The sequence below is a fragment of the Canis aureus genome, chromosome 25 (genome assembly GCF_053574225.1).
Source record: "Canis aureus isolate CA01 chromosome 25, VMU_Caureus_v.1.0, whole genome shotgun sequence".
Taxonomy (NCBI): domain Eukaryota; kingdom Metazoa; phylum Chordata; class Mammalia; order Carnivora; family Canidae; genus Canis; species Canis aureus.
This window is the reverse complement of record NC_135635.1, coordinates 44054161-44069004: the sequence shown is the minus strand read 5'-3', so window position 1 is coordinate 44069004 and position 14844 is coordinate 44054161. Positions and strand designations below refer to the sequence as shown.

The window sequence follows — 14844 nt, the reverse complement described above, 5'->3', positions numbered from 1 at the left end:
GGGTTTATTACTAGTTGATCTTCACTGAAGGGAAGGATAAATGATACTTCAGAAAAAAATAATCCTAGAAAAAGTTCTGAAAGACAGGAATATGGTGATCAAAGAAATTAGTGAACACGTGGAGATATCTAAATACACATAGTTTGTAACTTTCCAAAGCTGATAGAAGAAGAAATAGTAAGCTTGACTGTTTCTATAACAAAGAAATTTGAGGGGTACCTGGGTGGCTCGGTCGGTTGAGTGTCTGCCCCGGCAACGGGCTCCCTGTTCAGCAGAGAGCCTGCTTCTCTCTCCACCTCTGCTTGTGCTCTCTCTCTTTCTCTCCCTCTCTCAAATAAATAAATAAAATAAATCTTAAAAAAAAAAAAAACGAAATTTGATTGGTAGTAAAAACTCTTTCATTTAAGAGAAAAAAGTCCACAAGTTTTTACAAATCAGTTCTACAAAATATTTAAGGAACAAAGCATTTTAAACTTATTTTCAACTCTTCCAGAGAATTTATAAAAAACAGAATTAGAAAATGCCCAGTCCCACTCATTTACTGAAGTTAATAAAATATTAATACCAAAGCCCTACAAGGGCAGTATAAGAACATTAAATTATAGAGCAATACTCATGAAGAAGGGTACAAAAAAATAAGTTAGTAGCAAACCAGATATGACAATATATTTAAAAGATAATGTATTATACCTAGGTTGAGTTTACCCAAGTGTACAAATATATTTTAATATTTGAAAATTAATGTAATTTACCACATTAAGATATTAAAGAAAAAAAATCTATCAATAGGTACACAAAATAATATTTGGTAAAATCCAATACACATTTCTGATAAAAAAAATTCTAGCAAAACATCTCCTGTCCTAGCAATATACCTCCCTGCTGGGGCCTAAGAAGCACGAGAGGCTGTGGAGTATGGTAGCTGTGGATGCCCTCCACTCTGTGTCCTACTGGCCTCAGCTCCCTGCCTGGCCAGCCCTCCATAATCACAGAGATTAGAAAGCAGCTGCCTGAAATATTTTCCAAAGGATAAACATTACAAGGTGTTGAGATTGAGTATGGCAGCTCATCAAGAAAATCCTATTTAAAAAAATATATATATTTTTAAGTAATCTCTACACCCAGGCTCACAATCTCTACACCCAGACTCACAATTCTGAGTTCAAGAGTCTCATGCTCTACCAACTGAGTCATCCAGGTGCCCCAAGAAAATCCTATTGGTCTGTGGGGAGCACAACTTTCAGCAGCCACTAGGGATGCTGCTGTTCAGGTGCCATCTGAAATCAATTCTTTCTCAGAAGGTTTTGTGTCTTTTCTCTGCAGTAAACTGCAAAGTAAACTCAAACACAGCACTTCTGAATACAGCCCAATGGAAATATACAAGAGGGAATTCTAACTAAAGCTTGTCGGGAGTATAGCCCAGCCCACGTGGACACTGTCTCTGTTGTTGCTGCTCTGAACTCAGACCTGTGTGTCTCCAGAGGAAAAGATAAGACAGTTGTGGCCAAAACTGGAAAATCGGAAATGTGATCAAAGGCTCAGAGGACATTAATGAAAGAAATCACTAAGGTAGCCTGTATTCACAAATCAAGCCAGTTCTTCAGCATCTGTTGTGACAGGATGGTCATGATGTGGAACTTGTGTGGTCTTTCACAACCAAGGCAACAGTTTTCCGTAATGCCACGGTGGTCACTGGATTGGCTGTGAGTCCAGGCGTGTCACACCTGGGCCCTGGCTTTTGGGACAACACCCTGCTTCTGTGGGATGTTGGGACGGGACGGTGCACAGAGAGAGCCTCCATTTCCAGGAACCTGCTCACTTACCTGTGCTGGGTCCCCTAAGAACCACAGACTTCTAAGGATAAAACCATCAGATTATGGGACAGTTGGGGCTGCAGATACCTCATACATTTCCTGCAAAGCAGCATATTCAGACTTACTTTGAGGTCAGTGAGGACAAACACAAGTGTATCTCCTGCAGCAATGGCTTTGGAGGGAAGGCTGTGAAGCCACATTGTGGAACCTAAGGCAGACGTGGAACAGAATATGAGAATATAAGAGGCATTTTCAGATTGTTGCATCCTGTGTCTTTCTACCAAGCCTGTTGGCCTTCATGCCTATCATTGCTACTTCATCATATGACTGCAAAGTGACAATTGGGAACCAGTATACTGGAGCCTGCCTGTTCACCTTGTCTCTGGATAGATTAGGACCTTTGACTTCCCTGGTTGTTGGTGGCACTGTCTCCTTATGATATGCAAGTTTCAGCAGGGGAATTCATCTACTCAGAGGGGACCACAGCTGAGGGCTGGAACTGTGGGAAGTGGCAGCCTTGTGAGGCCAAAAGATGTTTCACTGAACAATATCAACCATGGCAAGTCAAAAACAAAAACAAAGGCAAAGAAACCTCTTAGCAAAACAATTACAGAGGAGAAATTTAATCTAATACAAAGCTATTTTGGGGGTACCTGGGTGGCTTAGTCGGTTAAGCATTCAATTCTTGGTATCAGCTCAGGTCTTGGTCTCAGGGTTTTGAGTCCAAGCCCCATGTTGGGCTCCACGCTCAGTGTGGAGCCTACTTAGGAAAAAGACCAATTATTTTTTAAAATGCTTAAAGTAAAAAATAATAATTTAAAAACAAATAAAAATGCTCATAGCAAACATTACGTTTAGTGGGAAAACATTAAAATCATTCTCTTTAAAATCAGGAACAAGACAAAGCCACTATTGTCTCTTCCACTTAACATTATATCATTGTTCTAAATAGCATACTAACGTATGAACAGAAATAAAGTTTAAATATATATATTCTAATAACTACAAAGAAATTTTTAAAATTTTTATTTATTTATTCATGAGACAGAGAGAAAGAGAGGCAGAGACACAGGTAGAGGGAGAAGCAGGCTCCATGCACAGAGCCTGATGTGGGACTTGATCCCAGGACTCCAGGATCATGTCCTGGGCTGAAGGGAGGTGCTTAACTGCTGAGCCACCCAGGCTCAGCAAAGAAATTTTGAAAAAAAAAAAAAAAGAAAAGAAAAGAAAAGAAAAGAAAAGAAAAGATATTTTGAAAATTACTTAGATTTTTTGTTGATGGCATCAATGGAATAGTAATTCTGAAATTATTTTGTCTTTGTTGTAGGATAGAGAAAACAAATAAATATATTATTATGAGGAATGGTGCTTTATACTATTGGACAGCAATAATAGTAATCACAGAGTCATTCTCTTGTGCCAGTTTCCCAAGCCCCAGTTCCTCCAGGATGATACAAGAGCTAGGTAATACCTGCACGTAATATATGTTGTTACGGGAGAGGAATCCTAAACTCAAGGAGCCCAAATTTTTTATAATGGGCTGCAAGCAAACATGCCTAACTTTTGCCTTAGAGAGATATTTACTTTATTAAACTATGGTAAAAGTAAACAAGCCTGTCTTGATGGGAGACATTAGCTTCCAAGGCTGTTCACTATCCAAGTATCTTTGGATTAGGTAATCCAGAGCAGAAGGACAGTTAGTGCTTCTTCTCACAAGTCACAAAGAAGTGTGAGACCATGGAACACTATCTCACAGCAGCCAGTATATAGAACATTCTACAAAATAATTGTTCTGGAGAGGCGCCTGGCAGGCTTAGCCAGTGAAATGTGCAACTCTTGATTTCAGGGTTGTAAATTTGGGACCCACATTGGGCATAGAGATTACTTAAAATCTTTAAACAGTAACAACAAGAACAATACAATAAACAATTGTCCTGGAATCATTAAAATATTAATGTCCTAGCAAATGCTGTTAGAGTCCTGCTCATATTTCCTCAATTTACCCACTTCAGTGTGCACCCCACTCCCAGGGTTATCATTTCTTTGCCTGAGGGCTTTTTTCTTAAACCTCTGCCTACAGCTGATTTCAGGGAATTCACTTCCCCAGGAGCAGCCCTCAACCAGTGACTCACACAAGTTAGCATGTTCCAGTTCCCTTGCCCTCTGAGTGTGAAAACTATGAGAGACATGTTTTACATTAATTCTCCGAGTTTCCCAATAGCATGAAGCAGTTTTCTTCGGTGATAATTGGCTTAATAACACACCCATTATTCTCAGCCTTCTCTCTCATCTCACTTCCCCTCTCCTCTGCTGGTGTTTCTTGAGATCACCTCCGGGTGAAGCTACTTGCATCTGAATCCTCATCTTGGAGTCTGCTTCTGGTAGAATCCCAAATAAGACATATCCAAGTGGAAATGTCAGATATGCAATTAAATATGGAATTCAGGTGAGGCATTCAGGCAATTGTGGGTCATCAGCAAAAAAGATGATTCTCTCTTCTGATTATCTATCGCAACAAGAAAGGCCAACCTGGGAGGCCTGGGTGGCTTAGTGGTTGAGCACCTGCCTTTGGCTCAGGTCGGGATCCCAGAGTCCTGGGACTGAGTCCCACATTGGGCTCCCCACAGGAAGCCTACTTCTCCCTCTGCCTGTGTCTCTGCCTCTCTGTCTCTCTCTCTGTCTCTGTCTCTCATGAATGAATAAATAAAATCTTTAAAAAAAAGAGAGAAAGAGAGAGGTTAACCTAAAATTTAGTCTCTGAAATAACTTTTTTTTTTAGCTCACAATTTTGAGAATCGGAAATTTAAGCCTGTCTCAAATGGGCAATTATTCTCTTTCACATGGCATCACCTGAGGTTACTCACTGCATGATATTCAACTGCCAGATGAGTTTTAATCCACCACAGCGCATGAAACTGAGCCAAGATGAGAACACCAAAGGCATGAGTGGAAATGAAGTCCAAACACTGAAACTTCCAACGTGGAGACCAGTGAACTGAAGAACCAGCCACAGAGGCTGAGGACTATGCCATATGCTGCTGATAAATTAATAAGATGAGGATTAACAATAGATGTTGGGGGAGGCACCTGGCTGGCTCAGTGGTCATGTGGTTAAGGCCTCATGTTGGGCTTAGAGCTTACTTTAAAAAAAAAAAAAAAAAAAAATATATATATATATATATATATATATATATATAAAATAGACATTGGATTAGTGATGTAAACATCAAGATGACAAGAACAGTTTATTCAGGTGGTTAAGTTGAAAGTTTGATCGGCTCAAGAGAGAATGGAAATGGAGTAGCAATGTAAGTTGTGAGAACTAGCAATTCTTTTTAAAAATTTTTTAAAAGATCTTGTTTATTTATTCATGAGAGAGAGAGAAAGAGAGAGAGAGAGAGAGGCAGAGACACAAGCAGAGGGAAAAGCAGGCTCCAAGCAGGGAGCCTGATGTGGGACTCAATCCCAGGACTCCAGGAGGAGGCAGATGCTCAACCAGAGCTACCCAGGAATCCTGAGAACTAGCAATTCGTTAGAGAATTTCTGCTATAAACAGGAGTGAGGAAATGCATCAGAGGCCAGTGGGAAAAGTGAGGTCAACCTTAGGTTCCTATGTATCTTTCTCCTATCCCCAAATTCCATTTGACATCATTCACTTCTGGTGACTTCTGGTTTGGGACTTGTAGGTAAAGGATGCATACTGGCTGGTTGAATAGCTTGAAATCCTCCTTTATTACCTATTTCATGTGCATAATGATAAGATAAACTTGCTTTAAGTATATCCTAAAGCATTTAAATTTTTTAAAGATTTTTTTTTAATTTTTATTTATTTATGATAGTCACAGAGAGAGAGAGAGGCCCAGAGAAACAGGCAGAGGGAGAAGCAGGCTCCATGCACCAGGAGCCCGACGTGGGATTCGATCCCGGGTCTCCAGGATCGCGCCCTGGGCCAAAGGCAGGCGCCAAACCGCTGCGCCACCCAGGGATTTAAAGATTTTTAAAAAAATTTATTTGAGAGAGAGAAAGAGAGACGGCATGAGCAGGGGGAGGGGCAGAGGGAGAAGCAGACTCCCTGCTGAACAGGGATGTAGGGCTCAGTCCCAGGACCCCAAGATCATGACCTGAGCCAAAGGCAGATGCTTCCTGACTGAACATTTTAAATCCAAAATTGCAGAGAAGAGTATGAGAATTTTGAGTCACTATTTGGCTGCAGATCTAACTTTACCCTCTATATTTGAAGCTTTTTATACTTGATAAATGTCCATATTGTAAGTATAAAAAAAAGCTTGCCACAGTAACGTTTATGGTTATAGTTTTATGTCAGATTATAGAACCACAAGTACTAGAAGGTAGTATAGCAGAGTAGTTTTGGGCAAGGGCTCTGGAATCAGACTGCCTGGGTTCACATTATGCCTTAATTCTCCATGCTTCAATATCCTTATCTGAAGTGGAGATAATAATAGTAACTACTTCACCGCCTGAGTGGCACAATCAGCTAAGCCTCTGACTCTTGATTTCAGCTCAGGTCATGATCTCGGGGTGGTGAGATGGAGCACCCCATGAGGCTTCATATTCAGCGGGGAGTCTGCTTGAGATTCTTTCTCTCTCCTTCTCCCTCTGCCCTTCCCATTCCTGTATGCATGTGCACTCATTCTCTCTCTCTTTCTCCCTAAAATAAATGAATACATCTTTTAAAGAAATCATAGTAACTATCTCACAAAGTTATTATAAGGATTAAATGAGACAATACATGTAAAGTGCTTAGACTAGTACTTGATCACGTTAGCTAGATTATATTTACGATCATTATGCATCAGTTAGGAATGCTTTCAACTGTTAAGTAAGAAAATACCTGATTTACAGTGGCTTAAATACAAAGAGTTTGTTTCTCTCACATTGCAGGCACCCTGGAGATAAGTGGTTGCTAAAATTGGTTTATTTCTACAATGCCAGAGCTTGGCTTCTCTTCCATTCCCTTGGAATTTCTCTGATGATTGCAATACCACCAATCATCATATTTCCAAACAAATATATTCTAAAGCAGAAAGCAGGGAGCAAGGAAGGGCAAAGAGATTTCTCCACGTGTGCCTTTCTCTTATTAAAGAGGAAGTCTGTGTATTGTATTGTTCTGTATTGAGTTGTGCTGTGTTGTGTTTTTCAAGAATGTCTTAGTCTGAGAAAGCCCCCTGGCCAAGAAATGGAGGTGCAGGCAGTGGGTCAGGCTGTCCTAAGTGCACAATGGTGGTATAGCCAAAGGGGGGTAGGAGTGAGGCATCAACCTGCTGTTACAGCTATCTACATGGCGTCTGAAATCTTACATGATCAAAAACAAACTTCTGCTTTCTACCCCCAAATCCATTCTCCCCACCTCTTCCCCATCTCAGTAGAGGCAACTCCATCCTTCCAGCTACTTAGACCAAAGGCTGGCATCCTCCTAAATTCCTTTCTCTTGTCCGTCACATTTAATCTACTTTCAGAATCCAACCTCATTCATCACCCTATTATCACCACCGTGACCCAACCCACTGTGGTTTCTTGTTAGGATTATTTAAATAGTTCCCTGACTGCTCTCTGTACTTTCTTTCCCCCTCTTCACCATCCTTTTAAAACTTAGATCATATTATATCACCTTTGTACTCAAAATACTCCAATGGCTTCCAGCCTTATTGATAGTAAAATCCAAATTCTTATAAGGCCTATCATTCCTATTCAATTTGGTCCTCTCTCTTTGACCTTAATCCACTACTCTCCTTCTAGTTCATTCTGCTCCAGTTGCACTGAGTTCTTTGCTATTTCTCAATAATGCCAAGCATGCTTTTGCTTCAAGACTTGCTCCTTCTGATGGGCACATCTTCTGCCAGATACCTTCAAGGCTTGTTTCCTCACTTCCTTCAGATCTCAGATGTCACCATCCCTGAAGCCTCCCTGATTCCCTATACAGAACAGCCAGCTCTCTACATGCAGGGACAATAAAAAAACAAACAAACAAAAAAAAAAAAACACAAACAAGCAAACAAGTGAACAGCCATCTTTTCATCTATTCTGTGTCCCCCTTATTGTTTCATTTTTCTCCATCCGATATACTTAAATAGTATATATATATATATATATATAAAATGTTTGTTTATTTTCCTTTCTTTTAAGATTTTATTTATTTATTCATGAGAGACACAGAGAGAGAGAGGCAGAGACACAGGCATAGAGAGAAGCAGGCTCCATGCAGGGAGCCTGACATGGGACTCGATCCCAGACCCCAGGATCACGCCCTGAGCCAAAGGCAGACGCTTAACCGTTGAGCCACCCAGTCATCCTTGTTTATTTTCTTTTTTTATGATTTATTTTATTTTATTTTATTTTATTTTATTTTATTTTATTTTATTTTATTTCTTTGAGACAGAGTACACAGCATGAGCGGCAGAAAGAGAGGAGAAGCAGACTCCTCTCTGGGCAGGGAGCCCAATACTAGCTCCATTCCAGGACCCTGAGATCATGACCTGAGCCAAAGGTGGATGCTTAACTGACAGAGCCACCCAGGTGTCCCTTCTTTGTTTATTTTCTATCTCCTCTGAAATGTAATTTCTGTGAGGAGAGGAACTTTCTTTTTAGTCCCTGTTTTACCCCTAGTGCTTGGAACATAGTTGGTACTTAGAAAAAAATTGCTTAAAGAATAAATGAATGAGCAAATAAGATTTGGACATTTGGGTTGCTTCAAGCTTTATGTGTACCAAGTTTTATTTATTTATTTATTTGTTTGTTTATTTATTTATATTTATTTGTGATAGTCACGCAGAGAGAGAGAGAGAGGCAGAGATATAGGTAGAAGGGGAAGCAGGCTCCATGCACCGGGAGCCCGACGTGGGATTCGATCCCGGGTCTCCAGGAACGCACCCTGGGCCAAAGGCAGGCGCCAAACCGCTGCGCCACCCAGGGATCCCATGTACCAAGTTTTATGTATATTACTTCCATATTTTATGATTAATTCCTTTGTATTTATTTCCAAAATGAGAGTATTGAAAAAAAAGCATTTTTTGGCTTTTTAATATGTTATCAAATTGCTTCCCAAAATAATTAATACAATTAGATAGAGGGTACTAGTTATAAGATGCTCCTGCTAGGCATTATACTTTGAAACTTTCCCACAAATTTCACAGAAAAGACTAGCAGATGTGATTATTTTTCCATAAATTTTTAAAGTTTATTTTTTTTTAGTAATCCCTACACCCAATGTGAGGCTCGAATCCATGACCCGAGATCAAGAGTCTCATATGGGCAGCCTGGGTGGCTCAGCAGTTTAGTGCAGCCTTCGGCCTAGGGCCTGATCCTGGAGACCCGGGATTGAGTCCCGCGTTGGGTCCCTGCATGGAGCCTGCTTCTCCCTCTACCTGTGTCTCTGTCTCTGTCTCTGTCTCTGTCTCTCTGTCTCTCATGAGTAAATAAATAAAATCTTAAAAAAAACAAAAACAAGTCACATGCTCTACTGACTGAGCCAGCCAGGTGACCTCCATATTTATTTATAACCATCAATAGTATGTTTAAATAAACTAATATAATATAATAAAAATAGTACTTTAAAAAAAATTAAAATCTCATCCACAGGCTTTCTCAGGTTTATTCACCTTTGTGGCTCTGACCTAATCTTGGCTAACTATAATTAAAAGTGAACTTAATAACCTATTCTAAACACTGCTTTCTACTTTCCTCTATTAAGTGTCGTACTGGCCCCCACAAGTGTAGGATTCTAAGTCCTACTTATTAGTTTTTATCTTAGTTAAAGAGTCTCACACTAGAGGGAGAGGCCATTTTTCTGCCTTCATAACTATGCCTTATTAAAAAAATATCATGCCTCTCCTCACAATGTCTTTTGTATCCTGTAATTTATGAATGTATACATATGGATTATATGTCTCTGCTTGAGTAACTTCATATAATTATATTTTCATAGGATGAGAGTAGTTCGATACAGCCATATATATGTATATATATATACATATATATATATATATATATATATATATGAATAACCCAAAGTCTCAGCAAGGAATATGCCTGGCTTTGATTATCAATGAGAAAAGTAGTTAATATAACATTAAAATTGCTATGATACCCTATCCAAACTCAGTTACTAGTTCACTTTCTTCAGATACCACCTTATCTCATGAGTCACCTACTCCTAAATGTTACTTTAAATTACCATTTGCAACCACTTCCTCCTAATGCCCGCTCCCAACTGCCTCTCTAAATCAACGTTTCATAGTTCCTACATTGTTGCTATTCTTTGTCATTTTTTAAAAATATTTTATTTTTTAAGTAATCCCTACATACAACATGGAACTCAAATTTACAACCCCAAGATCAACATCACCCCTCCAGTTGTTATTTTAATCCAACAGCTAATTATCTTTGTCAACCACCATTCCTAATAGGCCAAACTATAAGAATTTCAGGAAAAATTTTGGTTAAGGTATGCCTGGGTGGCTCAGTGGTTTAGAGTGTCTGCCTTCGGCTCAGGGTGTGATCCTGGAGTCCCGCGATCGAGTCCCACATTGGGCTCCCTACATGGAGCCTGCTTCTCCTCCCTCTGCCTATGTCTCTGCCTCTTTCTCTCTCTGTGTTTCTCATGAATAAATAAATAAAATCTTTAAAATATATATATAACAATACATACTAATAATAGTTGTTAATAATACAGACCCTGAGACATCAAGAAAATGTTAAATTAGGTGTACCAATCTTCTGTAAAGAAAGCAAAGGTGTATATAGGGATCCCTGGGTGGCGCAGCGGTTTGGCGCCTGCCTTTGGCCCAGGGCGCGATCCTGGAGACCCGGGATCGAATCCCACGTCGGGCTCCCGGTGCATGGAGCCTGCTTCTCCCTCTGCCTGTGTCTCTGCCTCTCTCTCTCTCTCTCTCTGTGTGACTATCATAAATAAATAAAAATTATAAAAAAAAAAAAGGTGTATATGATACATTTTCTGTAGATGTCTATCCAAAATATCAAATATTTAAAAATTGGGGCATGTAGGTAAAAACTAGTAATCTATGTAGTTCACATTGTGCTAAAATGCACTAATATTTTTTCTTTTCCTTTTATTTTTTAAGTAGCCTCTACTCCCAACCTGGGGTTTGAACTCATGACCCCAAGATCAAAAGCTGAATGCTCTACCAACTGAGCCAGCCAGGTACCCCTAATGTGCTAATATCTTCAAAAAAGAGATTGATGAGAAACTTTTACTCAGAATTTGCTCAATCCTACTTTTCAAAGCAACTATATTTAATCCTTTCAGGAATCATTTGTAGGAGACAATGGAAAAGATGGGAAAACCTGTTTTTGCCCAAAAAGAGGTCAACTTAACATAGTGGCAATATGAAAATTAATTTAATAAAAAAATAAATTTAGTTTAACAACTTTGTTTAGACTGATTTGGACATTTCTCTCAAAGGCCAATAATCAGTACATTTTGTAGAACAGATAGCATATCCCTCAGTGAATCCTTGTGTTTATTAATGAAAAAAAAAAAAAACCTTTGGCTTCTTTTTTTAAGATTTATTAATTTGAGAGAGAGACAGCATATGCAGGTGTGTGTGCACACACAAGTTGGGGAGGGGCAGAAGGAAAGAATCTTCAAACAGACTTCCTGCTGAGCACGGAGCCCAACGCAGGGCTCCATCTCAGGACCTGTGAAATCATGACCTGAGCCAAAACCAAGAGTCAGACGCTCAACTGACTAAGCCATCTAGGTGCCCCAACCCTTTGTCTTTGTAAATAGTAAATGCAAACATTATTTCAGAGGCTCAAAAGTAGAAACAAGTGCTAATACATATGTAATAAGTTTGACTACATTGCTTTAATTCTAGTCACTGAATAACCCACTCAACAATTAAGAGTAATATTTATGATTAAAACAAAAGTCACTCTGAAAATTTTATAAAGTTAAAGAAAAATTCTCGACTTCTTTTGCTCCCAGCCTGTATCCAATGCGTCAGTAAATCTTTGAGTTATACCTTCAGAAGAAATAGTTCTGTCCAACTCTTCCATTTCCAGCTCAGGTCACTATCATCTGTCATCCAGATTCTTGAAATAAGCTTCTAACTAGTCTCCGGTATAACATCATTGCCCCCCTTTAGTTTGAACATAGCAGCAAGTAAGATCTTTTAAAATTTATAATTTAAAAATTTTGTAAGTAATATCACTCTTCTGATTAAAATCCTTCCATGGCTTTCCTTCTTATGTGGAATAAATAAAACTACCATATGATCCAGCAATTCTATTTCTGGGTATTTATCCAAATGAAGAGACGACACTAACGTGAAAAGATACCGTGCACCGCTGTGCTCATTGCAGCATTATTTTCAGCTGCCAAGACATGGAATCGACTCAGGGCTGCTGATAGCCTCGGAGGCTTCCCCATGTACCCAGAGGGCAGCAGGCCTGACCTCTGTGCCAGTCACCTACAATTTGATCCTTTGGAGACAATTGTAAATAAATGTCTCATGCCTTTTGCTCTCAAGTCTTTAAAAAAAAATCCGGGTGAAAATAAATGAAACCATGCAGCTCAAACCCATGTTGTTCAAGGTCAGCTGTATAAATAAAATAGAATATTATTCAGCTACAAATAAGGAAATCCTGCAATCTGTGACAACACAGATAGATCTTGAGGTCATTATGCTAGTAAAATAAGTCAGACAGAAAAAGACAAATACTATATCATCTGATTTAGGTGTGGAATGTAAAACCAAAAACAAAAACAAAAAACCCAAAAAACTAAATTCATGGAAACAATGTAGATTGGTGGCAAAGGGGAGAAGGGGAAGGATGGCTGAGGGTGGTCAAAGGGTACAGTCTTCCAGTTATAAGATAAATAAGTTCTAGAGGCATAATATATAGCATGGTGATTCTAGTTAATACTACACTGTATACTTGAAAATTGCTAAGAGAGTACATCTTAAAAGTTCTCATCACACACACACAAAAGATAACTATGTGAGATGATGAATGTGTTAACCAGCCTTTCGGTGGTAATCATTTCACAGCATATCAAATTATCACATTATACGTGTTAAATGTGTACAATGGGATAAAGATAGGGGAAAAAAAGAAAGAAAAAAACATAAATATATATTGGTTTTTGTTCTCGGTTCCCAGGACAGAAATCCTAAAACCACTGTATTTTCCTAAGTGACAAGACCACCAGCAGTATCCTTCGTTCTAATACTTGATGCTTGAGTGGCCCTGGTGGTGCAGCGGTTTAGCGCTGCCTGCAGACCAGGGCGTGATCTGGAGACCCTGGATCGAGTCTCACATCAGGCTCTCTGCATGGAGCCTGCTTGTGTCTCTGCCTCTCTTTCTCTCCCTGCATCTCTATGAACAAATAAATAAAGTCTTTAAAAAAAAAATACTTCATCTTTGACTCTGGGTTCCTGACACAGAGATTTAGAAAACATGATATTTCCTGGGTAATAGGAGTATCTTTTTTTTTTTTTAGGGCTTTATTTTTAAGTAATCTCTATACCAAATGTGCTGCTCAAACTTAGAACCCTGAGGTCAAGGGTCGCATGCTCTACTGACTGAGCCAGCCAGGCACCCCAGGAACGTCTTTTGTTTTAACTGGGTAACTCTTGGTGGGCTTCTGAATAGTTTCAGGATGGAGGCTCATCACCAGAAAGATCTGTCATTCCACCCCTCATCCTCTGGGAAGGGGAGAGGGACTGGAGATTGACTTAATGATCATTGTATATACCTACATGAGGAAGTCTTCATATAAAGCTCAAAAGTGGTGTTTGGAGAGCTTCTGGGTTGGTGCACACATCCATGTGTCGGGGTGGTGGCACATCCCAAGTTCATGAGGACCTAAGCTCCTGTGCTTGGGACTCTTCCAAACCTCTTTGTATGTAATTCTTCAACTAGCTGTTCATCAGTATCCTTTATCATAGCCTTTATTATTTAATAAAGTAGTAAACATAAGTGTTTCCCTGATTTCTGTTGAGCTGTTCTAGAAAATGATTTAATCCAAAGAGGGGATCATGGGAACCCCTGGTTTTGCAGCCAACTTGGGAAAGATGGTGAGTAACCTGGGGACCTTCTACTTGCAATAGGAGTTTGAAGTGATGAGCAATCTCACAGGACTGAGCCCTTAACTGTGGAGTCTGCCTAACTCAGTTTAGTGTCAGAAATGACTTGAGTTGTAGAACACCCAGCTGGTGTTGCAGAGAATTGCTTGATGTGTGGAAAACCCGCACATCTGTTATCAGAAGCAAGTATGACAGCTTTATGGGAGTAAAGGAGATATGCAACAGGAGGAAGAGTGCAGTTTTCCCTATACTAATACTCATTTTATTTAGTTCTTTGCAAATGTCACCTTATCAGATGCCTTTCCCAAGAAATCACTCCATCTAAAAAAGCACCATTTTAGGGCGCCTGACTGGCTCAGGTGGTGGAGCATGTGACTCTCCATCTCAAGGTCATGGTTTGGGCCCCACATCAGGTATAGAGATTACTTTTTTAAAAACTTTAAAAAATAAATAAATAAAATGTTACCATTTTTGTCATCACTTTCTAGCTTCAGCCTTATTTTTTTAATAGCACTTACTTCTACCAGCCATACTACATATTTATTTGTTTACTTGTTTATTATGTTTCTGCCTTCTAAAATACAAGCTCCATGAAAGCCTGGACTTTGTTCTTTGCTCTGTCCTCAGTGCCTAGATTAGGGCCTTTCACAAAGGAGTATCTTAATATGTATTTATTTGATGAAACATGAATAAAAGAATTAATGATACATATTAGCTATTACTAAATACTATAGGAGCCCTTAGCTGGTAAAATATTCAGAACTGACATTTTATACAGCATTGTCTGCAAAACAGAAAGAACCCACACATTTCACATGGAAGCATAAGACGATTTAAACCAACTAAATAAATTTTTTTCTTTAAAAAAATTTGCTTCTCTATTTTTGTTCCAGTCTCATTAATGTTCCTTAAATCTAGTAAGAATAAGTCCAGACAAACATGCTCAAGTAACTGCCTTAAAT

The 14844-nt window shown here is 39.2% G+C and overlaps 1 protein-coding gene and 1 pseudogene across 4 annotated transcripts in view; both read left to right on the top strand.

Moving 5' to 3' along the window:
- The window catches only part of RAD52 (RAD52 DNA repair protein), a 120157-nt gene that overhangs the window by 41375 nt on the left and 63938 nt on the right, over nt 1-14844 (top strand). The window lies entirely within an intron of this gene.
- LOC144297687 (WD repeat-containing protein 31 pseudogene) lies at nt 1213-3381 on the top strand (annotated as a pseudogene).